This window comes from Quercus suber, unplaced genomic scaffold (assembly GCF_002906115.3).
Source record: "Quercus suber isolate HL8 unplaced genomic scaffold, Cork oak 2.0 scaffold_768, whole genome shotgun sequence".
Taxonomy (NCBI): Eukaryota; Viridiplantae; Streptophyta; class Magnoliopsida; order Fagales; family Fagaceae; genus Quercus; species Quercus suber.
In genome coordinates this window covers 107,780-127,000 of record NW_027070204.1, presented here as the reverse complement: position 1 = coordinate 127,000, position 19,221 = coordinate 107,780, and the positions used below count along the sequence as shown (strand labels likewise).

The 19,221-nt window shown below is 37.6% G+C and overlaps 2 long non-coding RNA genes across 3 annotated transcripts; both read left to right on the top strand.

Annotated features, from left to right (window-relative positions):
- The first annotated feature begins 4,885 nt into the window (after positions 1-4,885).
- LOC136064810 (uncharacterized) lies at positions 4,886-16,079 on the top strand. 2 transcript variants are annotated; one of them, XR_010626450.1, is made up of 5 exons: positions 4,886-5,397; positions 6,887-7,162; positions 7,246-7,834; positions 12,519-13,648; positions 13,816-16,079. It is a non-coding gene; the product is annotated as an uncharacterized LOC136064810 (long non-coding RNA). The 2 variants fall into 2 exon arrangements; XR_010626449.1 differs by having other exon boundaries at positions 7,246-13,648.
- A 10-nt stretch (positions 16,080-16,089) lies between these two features.
- On the top strand, positions 16,090-17,470 carry LOC136064811 (uncharacterized). The gene is made up of 2 exons (XR_010626451.1): positions 16,090-16,626; positions 16,801-17,470. It is a non-coding gene; the product is annotated as an uncharacterized LOC136064811 (long non-coding RNA).
- Positions 17,471-19,221: the final 1,751 nt, after the last annotated feature.

Below are 19,221 nucleotides of genomic sequence, written 5' to 3'. Positions count from 1 at the left end.
CCACAATTGGCGCCGTTTTGTGGAAGATTTGTGCACTAGCAGGCGCAACGGACGATCATCCTAGGTAGTCAGTTGACGGAAAGTTCGCAAGAACGCGTTTAAAAAAAAAAAAAACAACACCATCGCAGAAAAGTAGAAGATTCAAAGAGAAAGAGAAGAAAAATAGCAATATTTTATTAGATGAAGAGGAACTACAACATACAAACAAAGGCTCAGACAGGCTTGTTTTAAGCCAACTCTACAAACAAAGGCCAGACGGGCCTGTTTTAAAGCTAACTAAAGGAAAGGGGCTGAGGCAGGCCTGTTTCAAGGCTACCACAGCGCCCAAGCCGGTGCAGTGCGCTGGCGCGAAGAGAGGAGCAGATGCAAGGGCGCCGGCGGCCCTTCCTCATGATGTTCCCTTGATTCTCTTCCAGCCCCACAGTGGTGCCGTGGAGATGGCAACACTCAGGCACCAGACATGACGTATTCTGCACGCTTCCACAGGCGTGGGGCTCTCGGGGAGGAGCTTATGTACTTCAGGGACTTTCTCTTGCGCTGTGCACGGCACCATGAGGGTGACGCACAAATCTCGCCGCCCCGGAGATCTGACGCGAGCTATAGCTACGGCAGCTCTCCGTCGAGGAAGGAGGATTTTGGGCCTATGCACCCTCACTCCCATCCAAGCCGTTCATTTCTCCAAACTCTTATCGCAATTGGCAGGGTCATTGACGGGGCCCTGAAAGTTGGGAGGACATGTTTCCTGTATATTAGAGGGTTCGTGAAGCGTAGAAGGTCATTTCCCCTATACAGCCTTAAATAGGGGGTGAAGATTGATAGGAGTGGACCTACGCAGAATTCGAAGAGTGGATTATCGGTGACATTAATCCTAACCAAATTCCAAGGTGCCTATCAACCATTCGACCGCATCAATCCAAGAGAGTGTTAAAGAGAGCACGCTTTGTGTGCTGAAACGTCAAGTGCGGAACGCGAACAGTCAGAAGGCGCCTCGTAACTGATGAGGCAGAAACTTGAACTGAAGCGGTCCACGTGTGAGGTTAGAGTCCCAAACCAGCCTCGCCCGGGGCACTGCGGGGTCAATGGTCTGGTCCACACGATGCCCCACTTCCGACGAGGCAGGCCGAGGCCATTATCACGCAAAACTACTATGGCCAACGACGAGATAATCTCCTTGCACGGTCTCGGACTCAAACCTATGGAGAAACTAACCACTTAAATATACCTGGTACTAGACAGAACCAAGTATTGCATGGTTCCCGGACCCAAACCTATGGGAAACTAGCTACTTACAGAGAACAGAAGCGTTAGACAGAACTAAGGTCTTGCATGGGTCCTCGGACTCAAACCTATAGGGAAAACTAACCACTTAAATATGCCTGGGTACTAACAGAACCAAATCTTGCATGGTCCTCGAACCTAAACATAGGGGAAACTAGCTACTTACAGAAGACAGAAGCGTTAGACAGAAACCAAGGTCTTGCATGGTCCTCGGACTCAAATCTATTGGGAAACTAACCACTTAATATACTTGGTACTAGACAGAACCAAAGTATTGCATGTCCTCGGACCCAAACCTATAGGGAAACTAGCTACTTACACAAGAACAGAAGCGTTGACAGAACATAAGTCTTGCATGGTCCTCGGACACAAACTTATGGGGAAACTAACCACTTAAATATACTTGGGTACTAGACAAACCAAGGTATTGCATGCTCCTCGGACCCAAACCTATGGGAAACTAGCTACTACAGAAGAACGAAGAGTTAAACAGAACAAGGTCTTGCACGGTCCTCGGACTCAAACCTATGGGGCAACTAACCACTAAACAACTTGGGTACTAGATAGAACCAACGTATTGCATGGTCTCGGACCCAAACCTATAGGGAAACTAGCTACTTACAGAAGAACAGAAGCGTCAGACAGAACCAAAGTCTTGCATGGTCCTCGAACTCAAACCTATGGCGAAACTAACCACTTAAATATACCAGGGTACTAGACAGAACCAAGGTCTTTACATGGTCCTCGGACACAAACCTAGGGGAAACTAGCTACTTACAGACGAACAGAAGCGTTAGACAAATCAAGGTCTTGCATGGTCCTCGGACTCAACCTATGGGAAACTAACCACTTAATATACTTGGGTACTAGACAGAACCAAAGTATTGCATGGTCCTCGGACCCAAACCTATGGGAAACTAGCTACTTACAGAAGAACAGAAGCGATAGACAGAACCAAGGTCCTTGCATGGTCTCGGACTCAAACCTATGGGAAACTAACCACTTAAATATACCTAGTACTAGACAGAACCAAGGTATTGCATAGTCCTCGGACTCAAACTTATGGGGAAACTAACCACTTAATATACTTAGGTACTAGATAGAACCAAGATATTGAATGTTCTTCGGACCCAAACCTGTGGGAAACTAGCTACTTACAGAAGAACAGAATCGTTAAACAGAACCAAGGTCTTGCACGGTCCTCGGACTCAAACCTATGGGAAACTAACCACTTAAATATACCTAGGTACTAGACAGACCAAGGTATTGCATGTCCTCGGACCCAAACCTATGGGAACTAGCTACTTACAGAAGAACAGAAGCGTTAAACAGAACCAAGGTCTTGCATGGTCCTCGGACTCAAACCTATGGGAAACTAACCACTTAAATATACCTGGGTAATAGACAGAACCAAGGTATTGATGGTCCTCGGACCCAAACCTATGGGAAACAACTACTTACAGAAGAACAGAAGCGTCAGACAGAACCAAAGTCTTGCATGGTCCTCAGACTAAAACCTATGGGGAAACTAACCACTTAAATATACCTGGATACAAGACAGAACAAGGTATTGCATGGTCCTCGGACCCAACCTATGGGAAACTAGCTACTTACAGAAGAACAAAAGCGTTAGACAGAACTAAGTCTTGCATGATCCTCGAATTCAAACCTATGGGAAACTAACCACTTAAATATACCGGTGGTGGTACTAGACAGAACCAAGGTATTGCATGGTCCTCGGACCCAAACCTATGGGGAAACTAACTACTTACAGAAGAACAGAAGTGTTAGACAGAACCAAGGTCTTGCATGGTTTCCGGACTCAAACCTATGGGAAAACTAACCACTTAAAATATACCTGGGTACTAGACAGAACCAAGGTATTGCATGGTCCTCGGACCCAAACCTATGGGGAAACAAAGCTACTTACAGAAGAACAGAAGCGTTAGACAGAACCAAGGTCTTGCATGGTCTTCGACTCAAAACCTATGGGAAAACTAACCACTTAAATATACCCGGATACTAGACAGAACCAAGTATTGCATGGTCCTCGACCCAAACCTATGGGGAAACTAGTTACTTACAGAAGAACAGAAGCGTTAGATAGAACCAAGGTCTTGCATGGTCCTCGGACTCAAACCTATGGGAAACTAACCACTTAAATATACCTGGTACTAGACAGAACCAAGGTATTGCATGGTTCCCGGACCCAAACCTATGGGAAACTAGCTACTTACAGAAAAACAGAAAGCGTTAACAGAACTAAGGTCTTGCATTCTCGGACCCAAACCTATAGGAAACTAACCACTTAAATATGCCTGGGTACTAGACAAACCAAGATCTTGCATGGTCCTCGAACCTAAACATAGGAAACTAGCTACTTACAGAGAACAGAAGCGTTAGACAGAACCAAGGTCTGCATGGTCTCGGACTCAAATCTATGGGGAACTAACCACTTAAATATACTTGGGTACTAGACAGAACCAAAGTATTGCATGGTCTCGGACCGAACCTATAGGGAAACTAGCTACTTACACAAAACAGAAGCGTTAGACAGAACTAAGGTCTTGCATGGTCTCGGACACAAACTTATGGGGAAACGAATCACTTAAATATACTGGGTACTAGACAGAACCAGGTATGGCATGCTCCTCGGACCCAAACCTATGGGGAACTAGCTACTACAGAAGAACAGAAGAGTTAAACAGAACCAGGTCTTGCACGGTCCTCGACTCAAACCTATGGGAAACTAACCACTTAAAATATACTTGGGTACTAGATAGAACAAGGTATTGCCCCCTTTCTACATATGAAAAGGCTTTTAAGTTTATTTTTTTTTAAAAAAATATTAATTAAAAAAAAAAAACATTGTAAAAAGATTATCTTACTTCTTTTCTTTCTTTTTCCTTCTTCTTTTTTATTTATTTTTTATTTTTTATCACCAATCTTAGATATAAGTTGGTTTTTGTTGTATGTGGGGTTTGAACTTGAGACCTTTTATTTAATGATAATAAACTTTACTAGTTGAGTTAACTAAAATTTACAATTATCTTTACTTTGTTGAAAAATTGAATTGAAAAGTGGTCAGACCTCACACTTATACATTTCATGTATAAAAAATTGTATTAATAAAATTTGATAAAATTTGTTCTAAATAATATAAAATAATCTCAAAATAAAATCTTCAAATAAACTAATTGAAAAATAAGATTTAAAACTTATACATTGTTGATTCCTAAAGTTTGATTCATGAGTTCCAACTTCCAAGAGCCTTGTAAATGTGCCTCAATTTAAATCTTCTCTCCCTAATAGGAACTACTGTATTATGAAAAAAAACATCATGAGTGATTTTGTAATTTATTTATTTTCAAAATTAAAAGAGATTACTTTTAACCTCTTCACTTAAGTGGCCAATTATTAAAAGCTACTATTAGTTAGAAATTAAAAAGCTATAAATTTCTATTTAAAAAAAAAAAAAAAGGCGATCACTAGTGTTTCAACTTTCAAGGATTAAAATTGAGATTAAAAATTTTAAATTGTACTTTAGCTAATTTAATAATAATAATTATAAATAAATTAACGCACCAATTATGTTTTTCTTATTCTCTCCTGCAATAATTTGGCCGGTCAACAGCGCTTCAGTTTACTCACTGAAAACTATTTCTTTGCTTCTTTCTTTTGATCCAATTGCTGACAATTCCTTCTATGGCCGCAAGAATTTTACTGACCATCTCTACGCTGCTTTGGAAAAAAGGGGTATTAATACTTTCAGAGACGATGAGAAACTTGTGAGAGGAAAGTATATTTCTCCGGAACTGTTGAAAGCAATAGAAGTCTCCAAATATGCAATCATTGTTCTCTCGAGAAATTACGCTTTTTCAAGGTGGTGTGCTTGATTGAATTAGCAAAGATTGTTGAGTGTATAAAAGAGACCAAGTTGACAGTTTTGCCCATCTTCTACCATGTTGATCCCTCTCATGTACGGAACCAGACGGGTACACTTGCTGAAGCCTTTGAGAAGCATGAAAAAGATCCCAAGGTTAACAAAGAGGATGTGCAAGCATGGAAAGCTGCCTTGAAAGAAGTGGGCAATATCTCCGGATGGCATTTAAATGATAGGTAACATTTGTCTTTTGCAGAGTAATTATATATAAGCTTAAATTGGACTTTGGTTTGATTGAAGAATTTTTACTTAGTTTGAGGCATTGTAGTCTATTACTGAATAACTCATGTATACTTCTTTTCGTAGTAGATTTCTCTCAAACCCTTTTTTTTATCGACCATATTAACAAGAATTAGGTGTCAACGAAGCTATATATTGCCAAAAGGAAAACTTTGGGAACACCTTAATATATTATATATGATATGAATGTACAGTCATCAAAATTAATACTTTGCTATCTTTATCTTCTTTGTTGGCATGAATCAATAGTTATCCAAGAAATCCTCAAAAGGATATCAAGCGAATTGGATCTTATAGTCCAAAGTACTATTTCCAACAACCTTGTTGGAATAGAGTCCCGTGTGAAGGAACTTTTGGATTTATATGTAGATGAAGCTTCAGGTGGTGTTCGCTTTGTAGGGATTTGTGGAATGGTTGGAATGGGTAAAACAACTCTTGCACAAGTAATTTCTAAAAGAATTTTTGGTAATTTTGAAGCCACCAGCTTTATTGCTAATGTTAGAGAAGAAACTAAAAATCAAAGTCTAATTTCTTTGCAAAAACAACTTCTTTCTATGATTCTCATGGAAAGTACAATAAATATATGGAATGTTAGTGTGGGAATCAGTGTTATAGAGAGTAGACTATGCAATAAAAAGGTTCTTATTGTTCTTGATGATGTGGATGAAATACAACAACTAGAAGCACTAGCAGGGAAATGTGATTGGTTTGGTCTTGGGAGTAGAATTATTGTAACAAGTAGAGATAGCCATTTGTTGCGAAAACATGGAGTGGGTCATGTATATACAACTCAAGGGTTGAAAGATGATGAAGCCTTGGAGCTTTTTAGTTGGAGAGCTTTCAACAAACCCCATCCTAAAGAAAATTTTGTGGCTTTGTCTATGGCCTTCCTTTAGCTCTTAAAGTTTTAGGTTCTTCATTAATTGGTAAAAGATTTGAGGTATGGAGAAGTGCTCTAGATTTCCTAAAAGCAAAACCTAATAGAGACATTTTGAATATACTACAAATAAGTTATGATGGACTAAGAGGTATAGAGAGAGAGCTGTTTTTAGATATTTCATGTTTCTTCAAAGGAGAGAAAAAAGATTGCATAAGAGATATACTAGAAAGTTTTGGTTACTACCTAGACTACAATATTGAAGTCCTTGTGGATAAATCTCTCATAACCATTGATGAAAAGGGAACTTTGTGGATGCATGATTTGCTACAACAAATGGGTCGTGAAATTGTTTGTTGTGATTCTCGTGAATCCCTTAGAGAACCTGGTGAACGTAGTAGGTTGTGGATGGATGAGGATATCATTAATGTATTGAAGAACAATACTATAAGTTGACAAATCTAACCCTGAATATATGTATGTATGTATGTATATATTCTTAAAAATTCATTTCTAATTATTCTAATCTCATTATTCTTGATTATTAGGGAACAAATTCTGTTGAAGTCATAATGCTAAACACATATAATCAAAGAGAGGAATGTGTGGATGCTGAAGCCTTCTCAAAGATGAAAAAAATGAGATTGCTTAAAATTGGTAATGTGCAACTTCCACAAGGTCTGAGTTATCTTTTTAATGAGTTACATTTTATAGAATGGCATGGATATCCTTTAAAATCCATGCCAACTAATTTCCAACCACGAAAACTTGTTGAATTGAGAATGCATTGCAGTGGCATCGAAAAACTTTGGAAAGAAATAATGGTAAGATTTTCACCAAAGCAATTGTGTTTTCTTCCTTTTCATTTAGGCTTGAGTTTATCTAATTATTTATTGGTTTATAACAGATTTTAAATGAGTTAAAACTCATTGACTTGAGTGACTCTCAAAACTTGATCAAGATCCCAAACCTCAGTGGAGTCCCAAATCCCAAATCTAAAGCAATTAATTCTTCAAGGTTGTACAAGATGATCAAATATTCATGTATCTCTTGGAAATCTCAAACAGCTTATTCGATTAGATCTGAATGGTTGTAAGTGCCTTGAAAGCCTTCCACACAAGATCAACTTGGAATCTCTTGAAATTTTTATTCTTTCTGGTTGTTCAAGTTTAATGAAGTTTCCTGAGGTTGTGAGAAATATGTCATGTTTGTCAGAACTTTATTTGAATGAGACTGCTATAAATGGTATTCCATTATCAGTGGAGCGTTTAACTGGCTTGATAAAATTGAATCTAAGAGACTACAAAAACCTTTCAAGTCTTCCTAATGCTTGTTGTAGTTCGATGTTTCTAAAGGTTCTCACTTTATCTGGCTGCTCAAAACTTGATGAATTGCCAGAGAATTTGGGAAATCTCAAAGGATTGGAGGAGCTAGATGTGAGTGGAACTGCTATAAAAGGGCTACCTAAATCCACCAAGTTCTTAAAAAATCTCAAGGTACTGTCTTTTCATGGTTGTGAAGGGCTATCACCTAAATCTTCGAATAAACTCCTCAGTTTTCCTTTATTGCCAACAAGAAATATAGATCCCATGGGCCTGTTAGTGCATACTTTATCAGGATTACGCTCTTTGATTGAATTTGATCTAAGTTATTGCAATCTTTAAACAATTCCAGATGTTATTGGTGGTTTGTCTTCTTTATTAAAATTAGATCTAAATGGAAATAATTTTGTTTACCTTCTTGAAAGTATGATTCATCTTTTTTTTTTTTTTTTTGATAAGTAAAAATATATTGATATCAAAAGGGAAACACTCTAGTACACAGGGAGTGAACAAGGAGCCAAACAAATCAAACACAAAAATTGCAAGAATCTAGGAAAACAAAAAGAGAAGGGAAAGATTTGTTTTGCAAAGCAAACAACCAATCCAACAAAGTTCTAAAAAAGAAAAGCTTAAGGTCCGGAATAGATCTCTCAGTATCTTCGAAACAACGACTATTTTTCTCATTCCAAAGACACCACATTAAGCCATGAGGAACGATGGACCATATATAACCATTTCGATGACGACCAAAGCTGCCTTGCCAGCACCCTAACAACCCCAAAACAGTAAGAGGCATAACCCAAGATACTCTAAATAAACCCAAAACCATAGACCAAAGATCCATAGCAACAGGGCAATGGAGGAACAGATGGTCAACCGATTCACCATTACTCTTGCACATGTAGCACCAATCCAAAATCCACACCTTCCTTTTTCGCAAATTATCAATCGTCAAGCATTTCCCTAAGGCAGCAGATCAAACAAAGAAAGCTACTCTAGAGGGAATCTTCTGCTTCCAAATACTTCTCCAAGAGAAACCGAAGATAGTAGGACCAGCTAGAATTCTATAATAATCTTTCACCAAGAACCCCTTAGCTTTGTTAGGAATCCAACACATCTTGTCCTCACCAAACCCCCTAAAAGAAGAACCATAAATGGTTTCCATGAAGCTTGATAAAGCCTCTAATTCTCAAACATGCACACCCCTAAAGAAACTCACATCCCAAAAACGGACACCATTGGGGGATTTCATGAGCTCAGCCACACTAGCCTCCTTATTCCTGCAAAATCTGAATAGGTCAGGGTAGCTAATAGCAAGAGGATTCTCTCCACACCAATGGTCAAGCCAAAACTTCATCCTAGACCCATCACCAATATCATACAGAATATGGCGAGAGAAAGAAGGCCAACCTTGACTGATACACTTCCATAACCCAACTCCGAAAGGACCCTTAACAGGTCTGGTGCACCAACCCCCCCAAAGACATCCATATTTCAACTCTATCACTTGCCTCCAAAGGGCATCCTTCTCAGACCCAAATCTCCAAAACCACTTCCCAAGAAGAGCTATATTAAAAAGTCTTATCTTCCTTATGCCTAAACCACCTGAAGACATAGGAGTGCATACAGTAGCCCATTTAACCAAATGCAATTTAGGTTCATCACCCAAACCGCCCCATAAAAAATCCCGCTGAAGCTTCTCAATACGGTAAGCCACACTAGCAGGTATAGGAAAAAGAGAAAGGAAGTAAGTGGGTAAATTAGAAAGGGTGCTTTTGATAAGAGTGACTCTATCTCCCTTGGATAGATACAAGCGTTTCCAACCCGCCAATTTCCTTTCCATTTTCTCTAGAATCGGATTCCAGATAGTCTTATCCTTGAATTTAGCACTCAAAGGAAGACCCAGATATTTCAATGGTAGAGAGCCCAGTTTGCAGCTAAGGACATTTAGCAACAAATCAATAATAGGCACGACTCCAACCGAAACCAATTTGGACTTGCCCAGATTAATCTTAAGCCCCGACACCGCCTCAAACCAAATAAGAATTAGACGAAGAATCAAAATCTGATCTAGATCAGCATCACAAAAAATGAGAGTATCATCCGCAAAAAGGAGATGAGACACTGCCAAGGATCTACCCTCCGAGTTACCTACACAGAAACCTGACAAGCGGCCTTCAAGAACTGCTTTATCCAACATTCTTCCCAAAGCTTCCATCACCAACACAAACAACAAAGGCGACAACGGGTCACCTTGTCTCAAACCTCTAGAGCTACCAAAAAACCCACAAGGAGAGCCATTAATCAAGATAGAGAAGCGGACAGTGGATAGGCAAAAGAAAATCCATTTTCTCCACTTGGTTAAGAACCCACTTCTTTCAAGCATATGCAAGAGGAAATTCCAATTTACATGGTCAAAAGCCTTCTCAACATCTAATTTACAAATCAACCCCGGCACCCCAGACTTCAATCTATTATCAAGACATTCATTAGCAATAAGAACAAGATCCAGAATCTGTCTGTACCTCACAAAAACATTCTGAGAAGTTGAGATTATATCCCCCATAACCATGCGAAGACGGTTAGCCAAGACTTTAGCAATAATTTTATAGACCCCCCAACAAGACTAATGGGCCGGAAATCCCTTATCTCACATGCTGCATGTTTTTTAGGGATGAGAGTGATAAAAGTAGCGTTTAAGCTTTTCTCAAACTGACCATTAGCAAAAAAGTGGTGAAAAACAGCCAAAAGATCAGGCTTGATAATCCCCTAGTAAGATTGGAAAAAAGCCATAGGGAAGCCATCTGGTCCAGGAGATTTATCACCATTAAAACTCTGAACAACATCAAAGATTTCGGCCTCTTCAAAAGGTCTCTCTAACCAGTCCGCATTAGCAGCGGATATCATAGGAAAAACTAACACATCTGGAAAAGGCCGAACAGTCTGGGGCTCAGCGTACAAATTCATGAAGAAATGGGAAATGTAATCAGTAATCATACTCTAGTTAAAAGACAAGGTACCATTCACCATAAGGCTTTCAATACCATTATTTTTTCTATTAGAATTAGCCATTCTATGAAAGAATTTGGTATTGGCATCCCCTTCCTTCAAATGCAGCACTCTAGACTTTTGTCTCCAACTAATCTCTTCTAAAAGAGTCAACTTTTCAATCTCAGTATGAAGATTAACTTGAACTGACTTCTCTTCAGCTGTTAATCCATGGGTCTTCTCTTTAGCATCTAAAACATTCAACTTGCTCCAAAGCTCCTGCTTCTTAAACGTTACATTGCCAAACTCCGTCTCGTTCCACTTTTTTAAATCCAACTTCAAGGCAGCCAACTTCTTAGCAAGAATAAAACTAGGGGTTCCTTAGAACAAATAGGAAGCCCACCACGTCTTCACTTTATCGACAAAATTATCCACCCTCAACCACATATTTTCAAAACGGAAAGGAATTCTCCCTCTACGCCGAGTCCCTCCCTCCAACAAAATAGGAAAATGGTCAGAAAGAACTCTGGACATCCTTTTTTGTGAAAACTAAGTGAATTGGTCTGCCAAAAGCGGGGTAAAAAGAAACCGATCAAGGCGAGAAGCTGAAGAAGAATTGGACCAGGTGTAAAGGCCCCCTGCCATGGGGATATCCATCAACCCATGAAGAGAGATAAAATCAGAGAAACCAAACATAGCCCGGGAAAAGCTAGCAGCCCCCAGTCGCTCAGAAGGAAAACGGATGATAATAAAGTCACCTCCTACGCACCAAGGCAAATCCCACAAACTGATCAGCCCGGTTAGTTCCTCCCACATCAACCTATGCCTTTTGTTTAAATTTGGTCCACAAACACCAGTAAAAGCCCACTCAAAATGGTCACCAACATTTTTAAACTTGCAAGAGACCGAAAAATGCCCCATTGCTTCCTCCACCTTTTCCACAACCCGGCTGTCCCACATCAATAAAATACCTCCAGAAGCACCATCAGAACCTAGGTACAGCCAATCAACGTAAGGGCAACTCCAAATACTCCAGACAGTACCTCTAGTAATCCATTCTAGTTTGGTCTCCTGCAAACACACAATATCAGCCTTCCAAGAACGCAACAAATTACGAACCTGAAGCCGCTTATCAACATCATTCAGCCCTCTGACATTCCAGGAAAGAAACTTCAAATTCATAGAGCCACAGAGAGAACCCGAGCCCTACTTCAAAGTATGATTCATCTTTCTAATCTAAAAGTTCTTTGTTTGATTTATTGCATGAGCCTTCGATCATTGCCTAAGCTTCCATTAAATATTAAGTATATTCATGCAAGAGGGTGTACCTCATTGGAAACATTATCAATAGGATCAATTGATGATTATTGGCCTACACTTTATCTTCTTGATTGCATCAAATTAATTGAGAATCAAGGCTATGATGACTTGTTGTCAACAATGCTAAGACGTTATATCCTTAATGACCAGGTCTCTCTCTCTCTCTCTCTATATATATATATATGTGTGTGTGTGTGTGTGTGTGTGTGTGGGTGTGCGGGTTGCATGTGAAGTTCTAAGCATCGTGTTCTATATATTTTAGAGATACAATGACCAAGATCATTTATCATATGGTTTCGAGATTCCTGGAAGTGTAATTCCAAAATGGTTTAGCCAGCAAAAAGTGGGGGATTTAGTGAATCTGCAAGTGCCTTCTCATTTATGTAGCCAATTTATGGGAATTGCTGTGTGAGTTGTTTTTGTATTCTGCTAGCATTATCCACATGACCAACTTTAGAGTATTGATGGGTATTATAGAGCTACACATAGACTTTGGTGTGCTGTTAAAGCCAATAGATTTGCACCTAATGAGCTGTACCTCCCTTTATAGGAAGAATTTGGTAAGATTAAATCGCATCAGCTTTGGCTGGAATATTATCCCTCTAAATTCTTTGGAGACGAGTGGAGAGAAGAATTGAATCGAGTCGATGCTAATGGATTCAGCCAGATTGAGGTTACATTTGAAGCCGAATGTCCAGGATTGGAGGTTACAAAATGTGGGCCCATTTGGTATTCAAGCAAGATGTTGAAGATCTCAAACAAACTATGACTGGGTGTAGCAACTGCAACATTACTCCATATGAGGATGATTTAGACAAATCAAGAGAAGGTACCTCTAATGACATAGACCTACCACACCCAAAGAGGATATGACTCTCTAATCTAATTGAAAGATTCATTCCACCCTTTAGAAATTGGTTTGGGATTTGAAGCACACAAGGACATGGTAACTTTGATTGCAAGGAAGAGAAATACCATTGAAAGTTGTAGCTTTAATGTATCTACAAGGCAGATAAAGTGGTAGCTTTAATGTATCTGCAAATCCCTTCTCATTTTTGTATTGCGTTTTGTTTGCATGAGCATGTTTGACATCACCATATGGAATTTCCCCGTTACCTTATCTTTGAGTTGATAGCCAATGGAAAAGGAAAAGAAACGACTTGTGCACCAATCATTGTGATAATTGATGAGGTTTTAGCAAATCACATTTGGCTACTCTATACTCAATTCTACAATGAGAAATCAAATGCATTATTGTGGGAAGGTGATGCAAATGGATTCAGTCAGATTGGAATTAAAATTGGAACCAGTGATTCAGGCATGGAGGTAAAAAAATGCGGGTTCCATATAGCATACAAGAAAAGACATAGAAGATCTTGACCAAACAGTGGCCCAGTATAGCAACAGTAGCATCACTGCTTATGAGGGCTTGGATGTTCTCATCATAATTTCAACAATTTGGCTGTGGTGGTGGAATGTCACAAAGACAAGTGCAGTTGTGATGGGGCTGGACCTAGTGGAGAAGGAAGCTCTAATAATATAGCACACCCAAAAAGGACAAAAAGGATCACAGAATTTATGGCCCTTGGTAACTGTGACTGTGAGAAGGCCAGTGATAGTGATTAGTGACTTCGAATTTTTTCATTGGAATGTTAATCAACTTTATTATCTTCTATGCCCGTAAGTCCCCAACTTTCTTTTTTAATTAAAGTTTTGTTGATTGCTGCATTATCATTTTTCCTCTCCTTTGGCATATACTTGTACTTTTTTTTGTTTTTTGGGGGGGGGGGGGGGTGTGTGGTTAATTTTAACTTCAAAATTGACACTTATTCCAGCTTTCATTATAGGACTTGTTCATGAGGAGAAACTGTCACATGCCCAGAAGACAAGAAGACAGTGCAGTCCACTGTGTACTCATGATTTCTTTATTAGATTGGAGGGTTAAATCTGCACTCTTGCACTTTTGTTGCTTATAGTTTATCACTTTTAATATTTTTCAAAGGGCAAAACCATCATATGCATGCATGCCACTGCAAACATTACAATCGGACTTAATTATTATGTCATTACATATGATATATGTATTGATCGCAATCAGAATGATTAGCCAAGCTAGTAGCTTCTATCTTCCTTTGTTGAAGGTTTTCCATAGTTTTGTACCAACCATTAACCAAAGAAAATGCTCTTTTTCTGTTTAAGAGAATAACTGATTTTTCTATATTTTTCCGTTTTCTTTTTATTTTTCTCTGAAATTTTTATTATTTTAACGTAGGGAAACATTTATATAAGTTACTAAGATGATTTGTATTAGCATGTTTGAGGACATTATTATTGTATTTCTCATAATTCTCATAAAGCAACAAACTTTAGAATCAAATTGCAGTTAGTGAATGTTAATCAAATTTTCAACCGTGAGGATAATTTCAATTCATTCCAAGTTCTTGATATATCAAAATATCAGAAACATTGTTGATAATTGATAAATCTATGGGTTTACTGAAAACAATATGCATCAGCATTGGTGATATTTTCTGGAAAAGTGCTTAACTATGAGTGTTAGGAATCTGAGCTTGTATGTATATGTAAATATATGTGCAATCACCATCTAAATAAAAAGGTCTCACGATAGACAATCTTCAAAGCAAAAACAAGTGTGATTTAATCTGTCACCAAAACATTGCTGTCAATGACTCAATTATTAGACCTGCCACATAATAAAATATGGAATTGTAACTATTAGTAAATAGCCTTAGACATGTGCTCCTTTTATTCTGCAATGTATGGAAACCATCATACATATCATTGTTCTATGTAATGCTTGTGTAAAAGCCTTTGTGAGACCTTAGTAATATTTCAATCCCATTTGAAAGTAACGAATCTTTTTTCTCTGCTCTTTGTTACTTAGATTTTTCTTTTCTTCTTCCCCCAGTCAACCCCCACCCCCCCAAAACAGCCCACCCCTTTCTTCTTCTTTCTGGACATTTAGGAGTTTCATCTATGATGTTGGTTGAGTTTGAAAGAAAAAGGATGCTATAATATGAATTTCCTCATCAACCTGTAATATTAAAAGTTTAAAACTCTTTTAATATGTATCAAGACTCTTTATTTATGTAAGTATTTACTATACGACTTGTGTTTTGCCTCTTGATGTACTTGAAGGTTTTTCCACCTTTTAATAATCTTCATTTCCACTTAAGATCATGAAACAAACTAAAAGACCTATCCCCAAGTTGTATTATAATTAGGTTATACCATGTTAAAGAGAATCAACTAGAATTAGAATTAAAGTACAGTGGTAGGCAGTAGAGAAACCTGAGCATATGACAAACTAAATCATAAATTACTAACCAAATCATCTGGTGCATATTCGTCTTTACGGTAATCAGACTCGAACAGGCAAGCAACTGAGTAGATGAGGTTAAAAATTGAAGGTAGCCTCATTAGCTCTCCTGTTCTAGTTATCTTCTTTGGTGTATTACATCTAGATTTGAAGTATCATTCCCTTTGGTTTTGTTATTCTAATCCTGATGTATTATCTTTCATTGTGGAAAGATGCTACACTTTGAGAATCATTCAAATATATGTATATGAATAATTGTCATTCCTTTTTTGAAAAATTTATATTATTGTATTATCTTGAAGTCAAAAGAATCTGTATATGTTAATAGGTATTTAGAGTTATCGTTGCACTGACTTGGAACAGGACCTGGTTAGGGAGCTATACTCTCCTGAAGTTGCTGCTCCAATTTTATATACCCCTATCTTAAGGCAAGGAGTTACTGATAAGCTGATATGGCCTCATGTAATGCGTGGTCGATATGAGGTCAAAATAGGCTAACAATTGCTGCAGGCATTGGAAGTAAGGAAAATAAGACAATGGATTCTAATTTGAGGGTCATAACTCTTAGATGGAGAAATCTTGTGGATCTTGAAGCTTCCTTTGAAGTTTGAAGTTATTTTATTTATTTATTTTGTGGAAGTTTTGGCATGAGGAATTACCGATTAAAACAGGATAGTGAAAATGAAACATAGTGAGTTATAGTAGTGTCTTATGCAATGAGGAAGGGAAAAACTTGGATCATTTATACCTGCAGTGCTTCCTTGATTGAGCTGTNTTTATTCTTAAGGAAGTAAAAACAATATGCTTCTGTTAGTAGGTATTTGAACTTAACTTTACACTTTGACTTGGAAACAGGACCTGGTTAGGGAGCTATGCTCTCCTGAAGTGGATGCTCAAATTTAGTTTGCTATATCTAAAGATGAGGAGTTTCTGATACACTGATATGGCCTCATGTAACACATGGTCAATGTGCAGTCAAAATAGGCTACCAATTGATGCATGCATTGGAAATAAGGGAAACTCAGATAATGGATTCTCATCTAAGGGTTATAGCCCTTCTTTGAAGAAATCCGTGGAGCTTGCAGCTTCCTTTGAAGTTAAGAGTTTTTGTTTGGAAATTTTGGGAAGAGTACTTAGCCATAGAAACAGAATAGTGGAAATGAAACATAGTGACTGATACCAAGTGTGTCTTATGCAATGAGGAAGGGGAAAACTTTGATAATTTATTCCTGAAGTGCAGTCTTGCTTGGTCTGTATGGTTTGTGTCAGATCTGACCCTCAGGACTGAGTTCATTTGTCCTTCCTCTTTGAAGCAATGGTTGGCTCAGTAAACCAAGGATCCAAATTTTCATTAACAAAAATCTGTTATGATCCCCAGATTGTTTGTCATAACTCTGCAGGCCTTGGATATCACTGCAATAAAGTGATGTTTGAGGGTGCAGAATAGTCTGATTATGAAGTGATAATGCTCAGTAAAGCTTTTGTTTTGCAGCTATACACAAGCCTATGATGTACAAGTGGTGGATCAGAGTTATTGTAGGAGTGTATCAGCAAGAGTGTATCTAGTTGTGGAGGGATAGCAGGTGTTGCTGACAGTTAAGGGGCACTGGCAGAGAGAGTGCAAATGGGTTGGTTTTGTGCCTATGCTGCAAAATCATGTTTCAGCAGGAAAACCTTTCTGCCACTTGCAACTGAATGGAAGCTTGATGCCCAGCTGTTCGAAAAGCATTAACTAAGTCCATACAGCTTGGTTTTTGCAGACTAGTTTCAGTAAGTACTGAAGGAGTGGAGGACCTCCGTTTGGGAAAGAAGGTTCCTTGGCAACTTCATGCGATGATTGAAGACCACAAGTGCATAGAAGATGGAAAATGAAGAACACTAGTAGTGTATATATGCTGTGCATAGGAGAGTCTCTGCAACAAGGGCCTGGCTACTCTTGCTTCAAAGTCTTATGACAACTTTATTACTAGGCAACTCTTCTGGCATTACTGTATCAGAAAACAAAAAAAGTTATCACTACAGATTTTTTAGACTAATTTATGGCTTTGTAGTGTCTGCATTTTAAGACATTATAGAAGATATTCGTTTCTTTGTGGGAAAATCTATGTAAAATTCTCCTGTATTTAAATAAGGGCATTTCAATAAACTATCAAATGGTTCTAGCTGAGTAAATCTTATATACATTTTTTTAATCGTGGAGTTTGGACTTGTCCTTCTTCTTTCTGACTTTGAGCATCATGGCATGATTGGCACCAATGAGTAATGACAACTCTGTGAGAGAGTTCATGTGACGTTATAGAAATAGTCATTACTCTTTTTGTCGTGTAGATTTTGTTCTTGTGGTGCATCCAACAGCACCACCAAACCTCAGAACTAATTAGAGTGACCATGCTGTTTTGTTCTATAGAATTTGTACTATTCTCTATCTTATCTGCTACTCAAAAAACAAAGACAAAAAATTCAAACCTGACAAAAAAACGGAGTGAAATGCGACCTTCCCAAATTATCTTTAAAAAAAAAATCACAACCCATCCAAAAAAAAAAAAAAAAAAAAAAAAAAAAAAAAAACTACATAAAATCTATTTAGAAACGACCAGGAACTTCCCAACAGTGCAAATTGGTATACTACTATTGACATTGATGGAAATACATGAACTCTAAATAACCAGGGCTTTTTGGTTATATTGTTTAAACCACAATTTTCGTTAGGCTTTTTGATTGTGTTGTTTAAACAATAGTTTTCGTTGTTTAAACAACACAACATATATTTTTATAATACTTTTTCATCCACACATAGTTTTACTACATTTAAACAACGTTACTGGAACAATATTACCAAATGGACCTAACAACAAGTAATCAAGAAAAATAATAAATTGGGTGATATAATGAAACTCAAAAAGACAACTTTGATTTTTTTAGGATTGGGGTAGGTAAGAGAAAATCAAACAAAGATAATACATAATAAATAGTAAAGGCAATTCCAATCACAAAACTTCCTACAACTTTCCATAACTCTCCAACTTAATCCTACTATAATAGTTTTCCTCTTCAATTATTGTCTCTCTATTTTTTTCTTTCTTTCTTAAATTAAGCACACGGAAAGTTTTGTTTTTTTACCACCAATTGTTTGTTCAAGCCTATTCGTCTCCTTGACCTTGACAACGTGGTCCGCACTCTCAAGGTCTCTCTATTCTCTCATGCAGTGTTTTGTGTGAATTCTCTGTTTTCTTTCTTCTTCTTCTTTCTTTAAAAATATATATATATATATATATTTAGAGTCTGTTTGAGATCCGCTTATTTTGTTGAAACTGAAAACATTTTGTTGAAAGTACAGTAAATAAAAGTAAAAATTAGCTAAAATAATACAATGTGACCCATGAAGAGTATCAAAAAGTGCAGTAAGACCTATGAATAGTAATAAAAATAAGCTGAATAGTAAAATAAGTTAGCAAAAATAATTTTTGCCAAACATACCCTTTGTTTGTGTTTCAATTTCTATTTGGATGATGAGAAAGCAGAGGGAAAGGGGAGAAACATAAATATTTTTTCTTGGATTTTGTGTCTCATTTTTGTTTATCTCTGATACAATTTATACTTACCAATTGTGATTGGCAAATTACAAAAGTTTTTCTCGTACTATTATTTGAAAAAAGTTGACTGTAACCATATTCGGGAATTGTTGCAAATCTCATATATATTTTTTATTTTTTATTTATGAAAATCTGATATAATTTGTGTTGTTTTGGTAAAATTAAATGGATGCATCATTTTAGTTTTGATAAATTACTTATTTGGTTTTTAATTTTTACATTATGTGAAAATTTGGTCCTTAAAATTTTTTTTTTGAGTAAACAGTAATACTTATTAGAACATACACGAAAATAGTAATAATAGTTGTAGGGGCCGGATT